The sequence below is a fragment of the Armigeres subalbatus genome, chromosome 1 (assembly GCF_024139115.2).
Source record: "Armigeres subalbatus isolate Guangzhou_Male chromosome 1, GZ_Asu_2, whole genome shotgun sequence".
In the NCBI taxonomy this organism is placed as follows: Eukaryota; Metazoa; Arthropoda; class Insecta; order Diptera; family Culicidae; genus Armigeres; species Armigeres subalbatus.
In genome coordinates this window covers 111,305,637-111,323,118 of record NC_085139.1, presented here as the reverse complement: position 1 = coordinate 111,323,118, position 17,482 = coordinate 111,305,637, and the positions used below count along the sequence as shown (strand labels likewise).

Genomic DNA, 17,482 nt, shown 5'->3' with positions numbered 1-17,482 from the left:
ACAAGGTGATGGACTTTCGTGCCTGTTGTTCAACATTGCGCTAGAAGGTGTCATGCGGAGAGCCGGATGTAACAGCCGGGGTACGATTTTCAACAGATCCAGTCAATTTATTTGCTTCGCGGATGACATGGACATTGTCGGCCGAACATTTGCAAAGGTGGCAGAACTGTACACCCGCCTGAAACGTGAAGCAACAAAAGTTGGACTGGTGGTGAATGCGTCAAAGACAAAGTACATGCGTGTGGGCGGAACCGAGCGCGACAGGGCCCGCCTGGGAAGCAGTGTTACGATAGACGGGGATACCTTCGAGGTGGTCGAGGAATTCGTCTACCTCGGATCCTTGCTAACGGCTGTCAACAACGTTAGTCGTGAAATACGAAGGCGCATCATCAGTGGAAGTCGGGCCTACTACGGGCTCCAGAAGAAACTGCGGTCGAAAAAGATTCGCCACCGCACCAAATGTGTCATGTACAAGACGTTAATAAGACCGGTAGTCCTCTACGGACATGAAACATGGACAATGCTCGAGGAGGACTTGCAAGCACTCGGAGTATTCGAGAGACGGGTGCTTAGGACCATCTTTGGCGGTGTGCAAGAAGACGGTGTGTGGCGGCGAAGAATGAACCATGAGCTCGCCCAACTCTACGGCGAACCCAGTATCCAGAAGGTAGCTAAAGCCGGAAGGGTACGATGGGCAGGACATGTTGCAAGAATGCCGGACAGCAACCCTGCAAAGATGGTGTTCGCTTCCGATCCGGCAGGTACGAGACGGCGTGGAGCGCAGCGAGCGAGATGGGCAGACCAGGTGCAGAACGACTTGGCGAGCGTGGGGCGTATCCGAGGATGGAGAGATGCGGCCTCGAACCGTGTATTGTGGCGTCAAATTGTTGATTCAGTGTTATCTGTTTAGATGTTAACTAAATAAATGAATGAATGGTTGTCACAGATGATGTCTGGTCAATCAGTTCGTATGCTTGTATCATGTCCTGGACATACCTTCAGATGGCCCTTTTAAATTAGACATTTTTGTTTTTATTTTGTGATGTTGGAGTAGTATCATTCGTTCAATCTTAGTTTTTGATTTGGAACAGCAATTATGACCCCTGAATGGAGCACTGGGCACTGGAAATGGTTGTCTTTGCATTCCTCTGTAAGTTTGGTAGTTTGAGTAGTCACATTGTAATTGGGGTTGTAGCCCAGGCCCTCCTTAGCCGTGCGGTAAGACGCGCGGCTACAAAGCAAGACCATGCTGAGGGTGGCTGGGTTCGATTCCCGGTGCCGGTCTAGGCAATTTTCGGATTAGAAATTGTCTCGACTTCCCTGGGCATAAAAGTATCATCGTGCTAGCCTCATGATATACGAATGCAAAAATGGTAACCTGGCTTAGAAACCTCGCAGTTAATAACTGTGGAAGTGTTTAGCGAACACTAAGCTGCAAGGCGGCTCTGTCCCAGTGTGGGGATGTAATGCCAATAAGAAGAAGAAGAAGAAGAAGCCCATGCTTGACCATTTTGACTCCCTGAATCCAGCGCTGGGCAAAATGCCAGAAGGTCAATTAAAAAATAGCATTATTTGTGCTCCAGGTGTATTTTCATGAAGTTTAAGAAGCCGCATGCTCAGTATCATTGTAATTGGTGTTATGGTCCCGCTATGCCTATTTTGACCCATGAAAAGAATTTCAGAAGGTCAATTTCAATTGAAAATAAAATTTTAAATACTCTAGATCATATTTAAATAATGAAAGCACCGGAATTGACTAGAAATTTCTACGAATATATTTTTGAGATGGTTTAATCAGTTTTATGGTTGATTTGATAAATTTCTGGTGTGAACACGTCCAGAACATTGAGTTACAGGAAAAAAGTCCCGCGCACATTTAGTTTTAGCAATAAGTGTAGTTTTAAAAATCAAAAACAAAAGTTGTAAAAGTGCTGCACGTGTGAACAGGCCTGAAGAATTAACCTTATTTTGGTTCGAAATCGGGCGAATGTTAGGCCAGACTTAAAAAACAGCACTTCTCGATTTTTCGTTATAAATTTAAAAAAAATAGTTAGAAGCATATAAAATATGGGTTCTTTGGGAAAGTTGACCTGAAATAAATTATCTTTGGGCTTGGGTTCACTGGTGACCTTCGATAGTGATTGATTAGATTAGATGTCGTCGAGGACCAACGCGCACTTGGAGTTTTCGAAAGGAAAGTTCTGCGTATCATCTATGGAGTGCAGATGGCGGACGGTATGTGGAGAAGGCGAATGAACCACGCGTTGCATCAGCTATTTTGAGAACCATCCATCGTGCAAATGGTTTTGACAGCGATGCGACGGGCAGGGATGTTATCGATCATTTAGTAATTTGCGTTCGATCATTTAGTAGTTTTTCAATAACTCATTCCAGAAGCGAAGGTTTTTCTAAAACTCTCTCTAAGGGTTCGTTGTTAGATTTCAACTAATAACGGAGTTACAGCGCTAGTTGCAGTAACTCAAACTAAATGATTGGAGTTTTGTTATCATTTAGTTTGAGTTACTGAAACTATAGTTATAACTCCGTTACTAGTGGAATTCAAACAACGAATCATATGACAGAGTTGTAGAAAAACCTTCGCACTAGAAGTCCACCATACAACACATTTTGAAATTTAGCTTCTGGAATGAGTTATTGAAAAACTACTAAATGATCGAACGCAAATTACTAAGTGATCGATAACATCCTTGGCGGCGGGCACAAGAAGGCGAGGTGCGTAAAGAGCAAGGGGGATCGATCTGTTGAGAGACGATTTGTGGACCCTCCGCAGACTACGTTGATTAGCGACGTGCAGCCATGGACCGAGTTGAATGGAGAATGCCACTCCGGCCATAGTTTGAGAAAATAATATTAAATAATCATCCATTTAAAAGCATGTTCCTCATTTTTGTGGGGTCTTAGTAAGCTATGGTTGGAAGCAGACGTGAAGTTTTTAGATAAAAAACGAGGCGTGTTTTGATTTTTTTAAATTTTAATTTTTTAAGCCCCAGGTTGCCTTTATTGGGGGTGATTTGACTTGCCAATGTCCCAAGTCACCCATCTTGCGCTCTGCGAGAAGGACAATAACGTGCAAAATGATAGTGAATACTGTCCGCTTCACCACCGCTTCACGACCGACGTGGGTTGAGATTGCCGAATTTGTACAACAATTGGCATGGGTCTTGACAATATGTTCTCTGGCATAAGGGGAGTATACATCGATGTGGAGCAGGAAATTCCTCCTTTGATTGAAATTTCAGATTGGAAAGGAAGAATTTTTCATCAAGACCTGCGAAACAAGTGCTTCATGTGTAGGATGGAAGGCCATAAAAAAGACTCGTGTCCAGATTGTAACAAGAAAATCCAGAAGGAACAGCAAGCTAGGTAAAAGCAAGATGGAAGGGAAAACCTACTTAGGGGTCGTTATTGGCTTTGATAAGGCAGCATCCGGACAATCATCAGCGGTTACTACGGAAAGCGGAGTTATCGAAGTTCCTGAGGATGATGTGGTTGAGGTAGACACCGAGATAAGTGCTAGTGAACCAACGGAAGCATTTTCCATTCCCGATTCTATGGTAGAATGGGAAAAGCTGGAGGAGACAATGAGCTTTACAAATAAGACTGATCGCATCTGATCCGTGAAGAAAGCAGTACTGGGCTACACAGACCTCTTTCTCGTATTCAAAGTATTCGTAAAGGCTATATGTTCGCTCCAAAAACGAAATTTTTATAGGAGGCCCTGAGACCCATAGTGTAATATACCGATCGACTCAGCTCGACGAATTGGAGTGATGTCTGTGTGTGTGCGCAAAAAGTCTAGATCATTTTTCATGCACTTATCCTTAATCGATTTGCTTGCATTAAGTTGCATTCGACGCAGAATCCTGTCCTATTGTTTCCCACTGAAAATTTGCCCAATCGGACTATGGGCTTATAAGTTATGGCCAAAATACTTTTTTCTTATATAAAAACACATTAAAAAGTCTAGCTCACTTTTTGGGCACTTATCCTTAAGCTCGCAACAAGTTGCATTCGACGCCGAATCCTGTCCCATTGTTTCCTATTGAAAATTGACCGGATCGGACTATGGACTCAGAAGTTATGGTCAAAATACTTTTTTTAGACAACAACGAGTGGAGAAGTCTAGCCCATGTTTTAGGCAGTTAGCCCCAACAGATTTTCTCGCAACAAGTTGCACTCGACGTGGAATTCTGTCCCATTGTTTCCTATTGAAAATCGTCCGGATAGGACTATGGGCTCAGAAGTTATGGTCAAAATTTTGTTTAGACAACAACGAGTGGAAAAGTCTAGCTCATTTTTCAGGCACTTACCCTTAACCGATTTGCTCGCAACAAGTTACGACGTAGAATCCAGTCCCATCGTTTCCTATTCAAAATTGGCCGGATCGGACTATGGGCTCAGAAGTAATGATCAAAATACTTTTTTTTAGACAATAACGAGTGGAGAAGTCTAGCCCATTTCTCAGGCACTTAGCCCCAACCGATTTTCTCGCAACATTCGGTGCATTCGGTGGGGATTTCTGTCCCATTGTTTTCTATTGAAAACTGGGCTGATAGGACCAACAAATATGGTCAAAATACATTTTTACGTAAAAAGGCCAACTTTTTTAGAGCTATTTTCATTAGTTGATTTTGAAACCCTTTGTAGATTAATTACACATACATTGGAGAAAGCGACTCAATTGGTGTGTGAGTTAGGAAATGACAAATTCTGTTTTTATTAGAGCAATTCAAAGTATCAAGCCGCCCAGTTAGTTTCCGGCGTAATTTTATTTAAATATTTCATAATTTTTTGATTTATTCTTTCCGCATTCAGGCTTCTGATTATTTGTTTACAATTTAACTTCAAATAAAATTATTTTTAATTTTCCGAATTGAAACTGTCATAGCATCATTCCATGAACGAATATGTACAAGATACAGTGATGAATCGATTTTTAGCATGTTAAAATTTTATCGGCCCATGATTTCGTCTACACCCGATTTTATGACGGTTTTGATATGGTTTCTTCACGATCCAATTTTGTCACATTTCTGGAAGTCTATATGACAGTCAAAATCCATTGATTGCTTTATATTTGTTTTATTTGACCTCTCTAAAGATTTTTTTTTCCACAAATTTTATAATGAGCGAGAAAGGCATCATCACTGCTAGGTGGATTAATCTGGTTTTTTTTTTAAATATTATTTGTTTGATTCTCAGCTCTGTAGAGTTTTCTATTATTATGCAACTGAGCCTAGAAATAAACACAATAGTAAAAAAAAAACAGATTAAAAAAACACATTACAAATCACATGATGCAAAAATAACAAATGGTAGAGAGTTTTCGGTAATATGATCTACTCGGCCAAATGACATTTTCAACCAATTGACCTGCCAAAGCGACCGATTCATCGAAGCAACATTTTTGGTCAAACGACTTTTTCCAAATGATCTGTTCGGATATTTTTGGCAAAACAACATTTTCGACCAGATCATAGTTCGTAAAGAACTAGTCAAGTGCAAACATTCATTCAAAGAATGTTTAAAAAAATCCACTCAGATGGATTTCCGCCTAATGGTTTGCTAGGTAAAAAACGCTGATTCATCGACCTAGCGGTGTTTGTGCCTTTCTCGTGCATTATATATACTAAAAAGACTTGATTTTTTAACGTGTTTTTGTATAGAAATCGTATTTTGGCCATAACTTTTGATCCCATAGTCCGATATGGCTTGTTGCAAATAAATCAGATTTTATTTTGCGCACATACATACACACACGCACACACATACACACAGACAGACATCATCTCAATTAGTCGAGCTGAGTCGATTGGTATATAACACTATGGGTCTCCGGGCGAAAGGCAAAAACATATTCAGGCAAAGCAGCTTTAGCCAAATGGATTTCGGCCGAATGGCTTTTTTTGGCCAAACGGCTCACAGATGTCAGTTTCTGATGGATGGGTAGACGGTGGAAAGATAATCAGCCACTGTTTCCGATTTATCCCTGTGCTCTTGCAATAAATAAAGACAAATCAAGGAAAACTTATACCACAGATAAACTTACATCTAAGAAATCTATTGAACAGTCATCTTACTATCATCTCGCGTACATTCTGCTCACAATGAAGTTCAATATTACAATGTCAAAATGAGGCGCAAGCGTGAAATATAAAACACTAAGATGTACGACGCGCACGCCCGCTGAATGTGATAAACACAGCCAATTTAACTCAAGACGGCCGTTGAATTTATGATTGAGCGGAATTTCTTCACTGTTGTTTCTGTTCATCTGTACATATATAGTTACTTGCCCTTAACACTCAATCCTGTTGACAAAACTCTCTTGTACTACCCAGATTATATTTGTGAATAAAAATAAATATTTTTTTTTCAATAAAACTGCGTATCCTCAATACATAGTGATGATTATGATTTTATGTTTAATTGCTATTCCGTTTGATTCCAGGAACGAAATTTGTCTTCAGTTTAAATCGCGATTTTCCCAATTGTCTCTCAGTGATGTGAAGCCTCTAAAATACTAAAACAGATTGCCCCAGATAGATGAGAATGGCCAAGAGAATAGTTGTTTAGCTAACTCCATCAGCATCTAATAATAATATATTGCCACTCAAAAGTTAAATTGCAATACAGCCGTTAACGTAAACCAAATATTTAATGAACCCCATAATCCTTTAAACGTAGCCCATTCTAGACTACTTAGACATAATCAGTTTTAGAGCCACCTTCCACCGTGCAGCAATTCCTTCACACAGTTAACAAATTTTCCCCGAGTGTCACTTGTTTCTCCGTCCGAAAACCTATCATTGGTACAATTCTATTAATCGCATCGACTGTAGCTTGTAGCTCGGCCAGCATCCGTGGCCGGACGAATTTCAATTTGCACGGATTAAACAGATTAACCCAACCCAAGCCCGGTTCCACAAACAACGACTGCTGATTTGCTCCCGGTGTCGTTGATCGCGTTGTTGCGTCTGTCGGACTCTTCGAAGGTCACATTATGCTGCCGCTTGACCGCACTTTCAACGGATTTGTTACCACTGGTCCCTAACGCCTCCGTCGGAGGTAACGATGCTCTCCGTTTGTCCTCCCAGCACGGCAACAGCGGGGTGGAATACTGCCGCAGTAGGTTCATCCGGAAGAATCTACTTAACTGGAACGGTTCCTCGTCATCATCGCCGACAACAACTACGATGGAAGACGCATCCTTCCTCCGAGTACCGCTGCTGTCCGCCTTCGTCGCCAATGGGAACCCATTGGAGCAGACAGGGAGCTTATATAGACGCAAATCGTCCAAAGATAATGTGAACTTTTCACTACTTTTCCGTATCAATGGGCCCGTCAGATACGAAGAGGTCGTGGTGGTTGTGAACGTTGCCGACCTCAATCGCACTTTACCACCCCGTCGTTGCAAGGGACGTCCACAGAGCCGGGTGCAGCGACACATCCGTAAAAAACCCTTTCGAAACTTGGACGACATCAGATTGTACAGTATCGGGTTGACGGCCGAGTTAAGGTAAAGCATTATACGACTAAAATACAACAAATTGTAATACTTTTCTACAGCTAATTTTTGGAATGTTTCTTCGGACACCATTATGATCCAAAGGGTTAGCATCCGGAACGGAAGCAGACAGGTGAAGAATGCCAGCACTACCGCGCCCAGCATCAGCACCACCTGTTTTCTCGCCTTGTAGCCAAGCTGCGGTTTGCTGAGGCGGATGTTCATACGCGAGTTATTACTGGCAATTAGATCTTTAGCGATGATTGTGTAAAGAACCACCAGGATGATCAGCGGCAGCAGGAAGAATAATGATATGGTCATCAGGAAGTAGGTCACCGTCCACACGTCGGAGGCCTTTGTGAGACAAACGGCCACTCGGCTTCCGTCCAGGTACTCCTCCACACTGTACTCGGCAAAAAACAGGATTGGGCTGGTGGGATCAATTTGGCGGCCACGCGTGTTAGCAGGGATGGGGGTTGTTTTTCATTTGGAAGAGAAAGGGAAAGCGATTGTCAGTCATTTGTTGTGTGAATAAAAGAACATTTCTTTTGCGATTGCTTGACGATTGAATGATGTGGCGTTATGTTCCGTTTTTTTTGCGCTTATAAGTCATAAATTATATAGCGTGTTAGGTAAAAGTGACGAGCAATAACCGGATTGCAGTTTGTGCGTCCATCTCGGGGTCTTCTGACCTGGTGACGGAAGATTCAAGTGTGACATGCGTATATAGCATTATTGCGCCATAACAATAAATCTTCCACCCCGGTGAAGGCGTTGCCAGCACCAGCGGCAACAGCCACTACAATATGATGTTCTCGTTGGCGTTGTCTCCGTAGTCAGGTAGGTAGTGAGCTTTAATGATCGTTTATAATTTTTATTGCGACATGAAAATTGGCAGCGATACGAACGTTGCTCAAGCATGGTCGTCAGTGGGAACGAAAAAAAAACGAACATATAATTAGGTGGCTACCGCCGTGGAAGACATGAATCGCAGAATGGGCTACCGTTTTCGTGAATGGCCGGCCAGGGAACGTGTCAAAATGGTAATAAATTGACTCATGCGGATAATAGCCATGCAAAAGAACTTCATTTCGGGTGTGATTGAAGTATGTGCCGCCGATAAGGCCTTTATGCTCATATTTTGCATGCATGCCCAATTGGATAATGGTCTCGCACTAGAATCTAGAGTTTCTCAGCTTTTGAGAGACCTAGATGAGCTTCAGTACACAGTTTTAACAACCCCACTCTTATATGGAATATAAATAAAGTTTCATATTCATTATAGCACATATCATTTTTTGGCAGTCTACACACATTAGTGTTTGTATTTTTTGGCTTTAAAACGGATTCAAAAACTATAAGCACAGAGAACAGACGTTTGACTGTTCATTTTGACATAACTTTGGAATGTCGCCGTTATCCCATGCAGAATCAGCGCTAGCGTCATCAAAAAATGCCACTGTGCGCTAGTGTCGTTATACAGCGTTGGCATACCAGCGCCATCCGTGTTGTCAAAATGAGATTATGAGTTGCAATGTCGACGTCGATAGCGTTGCGGTTCGGTGTTTTGCAAGAAATTTTGTTCGAGCCTCCATGTCTGTTCTCTGTGCTATAAGGCACCATATTATCTACTTAGGAATTGTGGACTTATGAGTACATACAATAAGTATGGTGTTCAATAAGTTCGAATACAAATGTTTGATCATTGTGTTTGTAAGCACAATGTACATATTCTGTATCAGTATTGGTGTCAGCGTTAGCGGTATATATACGCTAACGGATGTGTGTGGTGTTGACATTCTGTTAATTGTTGTTTGTTTATTACGCGCGGTGAAAATGGATTGGGGCATTGTAAACAGCATTTTTTGAAGGTCAAAATCATTGCGGTGTACTACAAAACTGAGATTTTGGGGAAGATTGATACCCCCAGTGGCCCGGTGATAAAATGGAGATCAGCCCTACCTGTTCCAATAGGACGATAACCCTTTATACACGGAAAATGCGATTTAAGCCTTATATGGGGACAATTTCATCGACTTTTTGGACAAAACTTTGGACCTCTCAGCTTCCCGGATTTGAACCCTCTTAACTTTCTTGTTTGGTCCTTTATTATGTTAAAGCTGTACAAAAACAAGGTCAGTAACTTGGACCAGTTCAAGACGTAATTCTCAAAATCTGGAACGAAATGCCCATGCAGACCGTGCGTGCCGCTTGCGATGGATTTCACAAACGTTTGAAGCTCGTGAAGAAGTACAAAATAAAGGTCATTCCAGAAGAAATGTTACAAACGTTCCTTATAAACAATACTTTTAATGAAATGTAACCGGGAAAAGAAATAATTTAATTACAATTTTTAAACATTTTTTGAAAGTGTATTCGAACTTTTTGAACACCCTGTAGATAAATAGAACCAGTCATTTTCAAAAGTGTAGTCAGCAGCAGAAATTACAAGACTCTTTAGAGGAAGGGAGAGATTCCCAATACTGGACACTTCTCAAAACGACACTTGAAAAGGTCCCTCCACCATCTGATAAAATAATAAATAATAAATAATAATAATAATAATAATAATTAGGTGGGAGCTCAGGTGAAATACCCTGGGCGTCCATGAAAAACCACCATTTCGAGTAGGTGGGAGCTGAAGACCCAATTCCTAAGCACCAATGAAAAACCACCCTCGGTAAAGAATTAAATAACTTTACAGAACCCGTAGCTTCCGGGAAAGAAAGCACACCCAGATATGGAGTTACGCTCAAGAAGAATACCACCCATGCGATTGCCCGAGGAGGGAGCCCCTACTGGAGCTGGTCCTGGAACAGGGGACAGAGCGAGCGGCCAGCGACTAGAGGAAGGAGAGGTGCAACAACGACCCTCTAGTCATTGGGTTCAGCCCGTGCCGACAAAGCAAAATAGAAACGGCAGCAGAAGAAATCACCAAGGCAATGCTGCACCTGCTGATGTTGCTGTGGTTGATCGACGTCAATCACTCACGTTAGCGGGCAACGGATCATGTGGACAAGGGAGATGAATCAGTACGTGATCCGTTGCTACTACGTTTGCACCAGGATGGAGACGGATATGTCCGGCAGACCGGCGATGCTGGAGATGTTCAACGAGAGGTTCCCTCGGTTTGCACCCCAGCTTGACCAGAACAAGTTGTACACACGCCAGAGAGCTATTATGTCACATAATATGCTGACTCCAGAAGACGTAGAGTACATCAAGTGGGAAGTGCAGAGGGAACTAGGAGAGGAGGAGGAGGCAAGATCGAGCGATACGTCGAGAAGGGAATGGAATTGCAACGACAGCAATTGAAGGACGAACTAGCTAATCATATGGGCACAGAAGTTACACACTTATGTGGGACAGACCCCATGTCCCGACACCGGATACCCAAGTTGCAGTACTCCTATCGGTTGACGAGTACAGTAAGCATCCTTAACCAGGATATTTGCCACAGCACTTGGAAACCGTGGAGAAACTTGAGGAGCTGCAATTTATCGTGTATTCGGCTGCAGTGGCTGTTGTCAGAACGTTGGGATTGCGAACGCGCCCACAAGGTGAAAGTGATGGACGCGCCCGCGTGGATGCGACGTCTGGAGACCCGCATCACCACACTGCGGTCAAAGGTTGGTCGATTAACACAGTACAAGCAGGGGAATCGATCAACCAGGCTAGTTCGGAATATTGCTGAAATTGTGAAACCCACAGAACTCTGTAATCTCACCTAGGCGAACATTGATTGATTGCTCTTGCTAAACGACTGCGACGTTATGGAGAATGTTCGAAGAGGAAGGAGCAAAATCGAATGTTCAACATCAACGAAAGGGAGTTCTACAGCTACATCTGAAACGACAAAGCCGACTTTGGCAAGGGCCTTCCGGAGATTGGAGAAGTCACGCAGTTTTGGTCCAATCTATGGGAGAACCCCGTCATACACAACGGCGATGGGGTGTGGATGGCAGAAGAAGAGCGATATTGTGGTGAAATTGGAGGCATGACCGCTATCAACGTGACCGCCCAAGACATACGTGAGGCTACCCGGTATACCAGGAATTGGGCTGCACCAGGACCCGATTATGTGCATAATTGCTGGTTGAAAAAACTCACAACGGTCTACGGGCGGATGGCGGAATGCTTCAACACGGTACTAGATAACCTCGGGCAGCTACCGAAATTAATTACTAGGGGTGTCACTTATCTTCTGCCGAAGGATCGGAGCACTTTGAACCCAGCCAAGTACAGACCAATAACGTGCCTTTCGAGTCTGTACAAAGTGCTGTCATCGGTAATAGCGAGGAGGGTGCAGAACCATTGCGACGTCAACAACCTGATGACCGAGGAACAAAAAGGTTGTCGACGCAATGCACGAGGCTGCAAGGATCAGGTCATCATTGATGCAGTCGTTGTTGGGCAGGCCATCCACAAGCAAAGAAACCTGAGCATGGCGTATATCGACTATAAAAAGGCATACGACTCAGTACCTCACTCGTACCTTCCTAAGGTACCGCAGTTGTATAAGATAGACGGTAACGTCATCAGGCTAATGCAGCACGCTACATTACCCATGGAGAAAAGGTGTTACGGTCCAGGACTCTCAGCATCAGGAGGGGCATATTCCAAGGCGGTACCTTTAGTCCTCTATGGTTTTGCCTTGCCATGAACCCTCTTAGCAGAGCGCTCAACCAACACAACTATGGCTATCATTTGAAGAGTGGGGAAAGGAGTACAAACATTACCCACACCTTCTTTATGGACGACTTGAAGCTGTTTGCGGAATCTGTGGAGAAGCTGCACTAATTTTTGCGGCTTGTAACGGTATTCAGCAACGACATCTGGATGGAGTTTGGTATTGATAAATGTCGATCCATACATCTACACCGGGTTCACCTGGTGGATGCCGACAGTTTCCGCGTCAACGAATAGGAGGAGATTCGAAACATGGTTGAAGGCGAAACGTACAAGTTCCTAGGTTTCCTGCAACTGAAAGGAATTCGCCATACGACGATCAAGAAAGAGCTGCAGGAAAAGTTCTTGCATTGTGTCAACGGTATTTTGAAGAGCCTCTTGTCGGCCGGCAACAAGGTTAAGGCGATAAACACGTTTGCTGTGCCCTTGTTAACATACAGTTTCGGGGTGGTGAAGTGGGTCAAGACTGACTTGGAGGCGTTAGAACGAGCAGTACGAGCGGCGTTCACTAAGCATCACCCTGCCACGTACAGTAGGAGGAAGAGGCGTCACCGATATACAAACACTATGTGTTTCCCAGATCCAGCAGTTGCGAAGATACTTCGTGGAAAGCCAGAATCGCCACGAAATCTATCGCGCTGTGTGTGAAGCTGACCACGGATTCAGTGCCTTGCATCTGGCGCAGGAGGACTATCAGCTGAATTGCGACATCAAATCTGTCGGCGAGATGGTCGCGTCGTGGAAGCAGAAGGAGTTGCATGGGACGCACCCCCATCAACTGGAGCTGGAATATATCGACAAAGCGGCGTCGAATACGTGGCTGGTGCGGGGTGAACTCTTCTCAGAAACAGAAGGATTCATGGTAGCCGTCCAGGACCGGGTAATTGCGACGAAGAAATATCGGCACTATATACTGCACGAAAACGTGGAGGACCGCTGCAGGAAGTGCAATTCAGTAGGAGAAACGATCGAACATATAGTGTCCGGGTGTTCAGCCTTAGCAGATTCAGCATATCTCGGTCGTCATAACGAAGTAGCCAAGATTGTGCACCAACAGCTTGCTTTAAAGCACAACTTGGTTAACCAGTTTGTCGCCCACTACAAATATGTGCCTGTCCCGGTTCTGGAAAATAGTTTCGTGAAGCTGTACTGGGATCGCGAGATCATAACGTCTTCATTCGTGCCAATCGGCCCAATATTGTGGTCTACGACAAAAGGATGAAGCGGGTAACCCTCATCGACATTGCTGTACCGCTAGACCATAATGTCCAAACAACATTCTCCACCAAGATAACGAAGTACCACGACTTGGCGGAGGAGTTTAAGCAGATGTGGCATCTGAAGGAAGTGCGTATAATTCCGGTTGTTATCTCTGAGATCCTTAGGAACTATCTCATAACCTCCATATCATCAAAAAAAGACAGTGGTTCTTGGAACTTACAGCATCGTAAGAAGATTCCTGAACCACCATAACTAATACATCTGGTGCAAACGTTTAATATAGGATTTTAAGTCAACCGGCGAATGAGATCCACAGAGCCTAATCCCCTTTGGCATTCAGATTGCCCGGGGTAGGTGAAAATTTCCAGCACGCTTGCTGAAGAAGTGCCAAAACTCTATAATAATAAAAAAAATCAAAACATGTTATTATGTATGATACTGCCATCTTTCTTTTTATTTCATCTTTTCAGAAATAAAGAAGTCTATTTCTCGCTCTTTGAACCAGAATGAAGTATATTCCTTGATCCAAACCAGCACATCTCTTGAAGAGCTATTGGTTTTCAATTTCTGAAGACAAATCTAAAACTAGCTGGCGTTGAAGAAAGGTCCTTTCTCGTCCAGGACATGGAATTGAAACTTGGTGAGAGAATTCCATTATATATATTTACCAAATTATATTGTAACTATATGATTATATACCATAAAAAACCATCAGGGCACCCGATTGAAGCGATTTGGATAGGAAGAGTGGAATCGCCAACTTCCTGTTGTTAACAACTCGTGGATAAAGGGCGGGCTCTTCTTCCCATCTATTGGGTCAATCTGGGAAACGAGGGCTAGATTATAATATTGTATGTACGAACTTTCTTCTGGAAGGAGATTCTCTATTCATCCCGTGGATTCGCATAAGTGTCTCTGCTTATGGAACCACCCCACCCATTTTTGGCCCTTCATACAGAAGTCGGCTGAAATACAAACAGTAGTATGAACATAATCAAATCGTTTGTCAGATATGGCCAGTGCTATCGGCAGGTGCCTTGCTACAATAGATGGTAGTATCATCATCATCATCATCATCATCTACACACATTGGTGTTTGTATTTTTTGGCTTCTATTTCTAAAACGGATTCAAAAATTATAAGGGGACAGCCCTATTATCTGCTTTAGGAATTGTGGACTTATGAGTACACAGATAAGTAGAACCAGTCATTTTCAAAAGTGTACTCAACAGCAAAAATTACAAGACAAGGAGGGGGATTCCCAGCGCCAGACACATCCCAATACTGGAGACTTCTCAAAACGACACTTGCAAAGGTCCCTTCACCATCTTATCTAATAAAAAAGGAAGCTATTGAAAAGTCCTTTACCTATATGGAATCCCTTTGCACAGAATTTGAAATTAAACAAAAATGCTAAAAATATAGCCTCAATTCAGAAGGTTTGTGTTGGAAATTTCCAACAGCGGAAGGTTTCCGAAATAATAACCCCGGAATAAAACGACCGTTACTTGGGGTTTACAGTAAAAGGAGTTATTATTTTCCTGCAATTGTAGGAACTCGGAACAATTAAGACTCATTGTAGAAAGTATGATAATAAGTAAATGTAACTCACGTGTAGTCCCGTTTCTGTGTCCAGTCGGTGTATGTCGATTCGTATTCAAGTCTGCACTTCTAACGTAATATTTCTCCGTACAATAATATTAGGGTAATTTTAAGTAATTGTATGATTTTTAGTTAGTTAAATAGTGCCAAAAATTTCATTTGGCCAAAGTGACATACGGCCAAATTGGTAATTTGGCCGAAAAAGCACTCCTCCCTAACACGTTGTTTGGCTGAAATGGTCGTTTGGCCGAATAGGTTATAAGGCCGAAAAAGTCATTCGGCGAAATGGTTGTTTGACGGAAAAGGCCATTTGGCCGAAAATGTCATTTGATCTAACAGCCAACTGTTGATTACAGAACGGGTAATATGGTCCAAAATATCCACCGGCCAAACAACATTTTCGGCCCAATGGCCTTTCTGCCAAACGTCCATTTCGGCTAAACAACTTTTTGGCCAAGCGACTTGTTCGACCAAATGGCCAGTCGGCCAAACGACATTTTCGGCCTATGTCCATTTTAGCTAAATAAAATTGCCGACCAGGTGGGTTTTGGCCTAATGGTTTTTTGTCCTGTTGGCCAAATGGCCTTATCTGCCGTTTGACCGGTAGTCATTTATTAGAATAACAGATTAGGCCAAAAGTCATCTAGCCAATTTCTATGAGGCTGAATTAAACGTTTGTCCGAAACGAAACGGTATTAGGCAAAAAATGGTTCTATTGAAAATGAAATTTGTCGGAAAGTGATAAACAGCCGAAAAACTCATTCGGCCGAATTAGTATTTTGACCGAAAAACTTGTTTGCCCTGATAGTATATTTTACTGAAAATATCATTTAGCCGAAATAGTCGTTTCCCGAAAAAGTTATTTGACCTACTAGATCATTTGGCCGAAAATACCGTTTTTACAGAAATAGTCGTTTGGCAGAAAGAGATATTTGACCCAAAAATGTCCTTCTTCAAAACAAACATTTCAGCAGTCGGCAGTGTAGCGTGGTGGCGCACACCTCTAACGGGGCCGGCCGACAAAACGTCGAGCTGATAACTTTGCTTGCTTCCCAACATGAGAAGGCGGCGAACATTCGACGGACGATAGACAAAACTTAAAACGCGTCCAGGCACTTGACCGGACGACAATCTGCTTGATCCGTAGATTACCTGTCAGCTTCCTGCATCCGAGATGACTGACGATGAGATTCCTAGAACCGGTCGTCCTTGGCGGTTAGCGGATGGTGTATTCGCGCAGTTAACACAAATCCCCCTGCCTACAGGATTGTGATGGCCAAGACAGGTAATCTACGATTGTGATGGCGGGGCTCTTCACCCACCCAGAGGTCCCCGGACAGGTTGGTGAGGATTATCAAGGTACTCTTCCCGTCCCGTCCCACACATCCTTGGCCTCATGCACGGTACGGCGTTTTTGGTGCGGTTGAAGTGGTAGCTCTGATGACGAAAGAAGAATTACTCGCGGTGGCTAATACCCTGATATCAAACAAAGCTTCAGGGCCTGATAGAGCTCCGAACACCGCTCTCAAGGCAGCAATTATAGCGAACTCAAACATGTTCAGGCTAGATATGCAGAGATGCCTCGATGAGTGTAGTTTTCCCGATAGATGGAAAAAGCAGAAATTATTTCTGTTACTGAAGGCTGGGAAGCCACCTGGTAACCCCTCGGCGTACAGACAAATCTGTCTAATTGACATGACGGGCAAGTTGCTAGAGAGGATCATCCTCATCAGGCTGATCCCGTTCTCAGAGGGTTTGGACGGCCAGCAAGCAATTAATTCGGTTTAGAATACCTCGATAACCCTCGCCAACCTATCCGGAGACCGTTGATGTGTCTCAGAGTGATATCTACCTACCACACGATATCACACGATGTAGGCTGCGTAATAGTGAGTATGATACCAGTTGGGCTGGTCATCCGGGAAGACGATGAGTGTTTCGAGCTACATGACATTAGAAGAGCCTGCAAGCGTACCAGGGTGGCTTCGGTCGCCAGATGGCAGCACGAGTGGGATAACTCCTCGAAAGGTAGGTGCCATGGCTGCTTACAGCAGCACCTCCACAGGGCAGAGCACATACTGTGCGTATGTCCTCGTTTCGACGTCAAAAGAAGAACGATGTTAGACGTTTGCGGTCGGGACACAACACCGGATAACCTTATCCAGAGGATGTACCAAGCGATGGAGAAGTGGAACGCAGTTTCAACTGCAACCATTCAGATTGCCTTCAGTTTTCAAAAAATCTGACGCTCCGAGTAGTAGTCGACAAGCATGACTAACTTGTGATTTGTTAGCTTGAGCGAAAAGCGCTGAGCGCGAGGAAGTGATCGAGTGCTCTGCACATGCTGAGGTAAGTGTGACGTAGCGGGTGGCAACCGCGAGCGTCACCTCGAGGCATGATAGTAGAGTGAGCGCATAGGTGTAAGTACGGACTGCTCATGCC

The 17,482-nt window shown here is 43.5% G+C and overlaps 1 protein-coding gene and 1 pseudogene across 1 annotated transcript in view; both read right to left on the bottom strand.

Annotated features, from left to right (window-relative positions):
• LOC134204951 (QRFP-like peptide receptor) overlaps positions 1–17,482 on the bottom strand; it is a 207,522-nt gene that overhangs the window by 33,238 nt on the left and 156,802 nt on the right. The window lies entirely within an intron of this gene.
• Positions 6,633–8,048, bottom strand: LOC134204952 (uncharacterized; annotated as a pseudogene).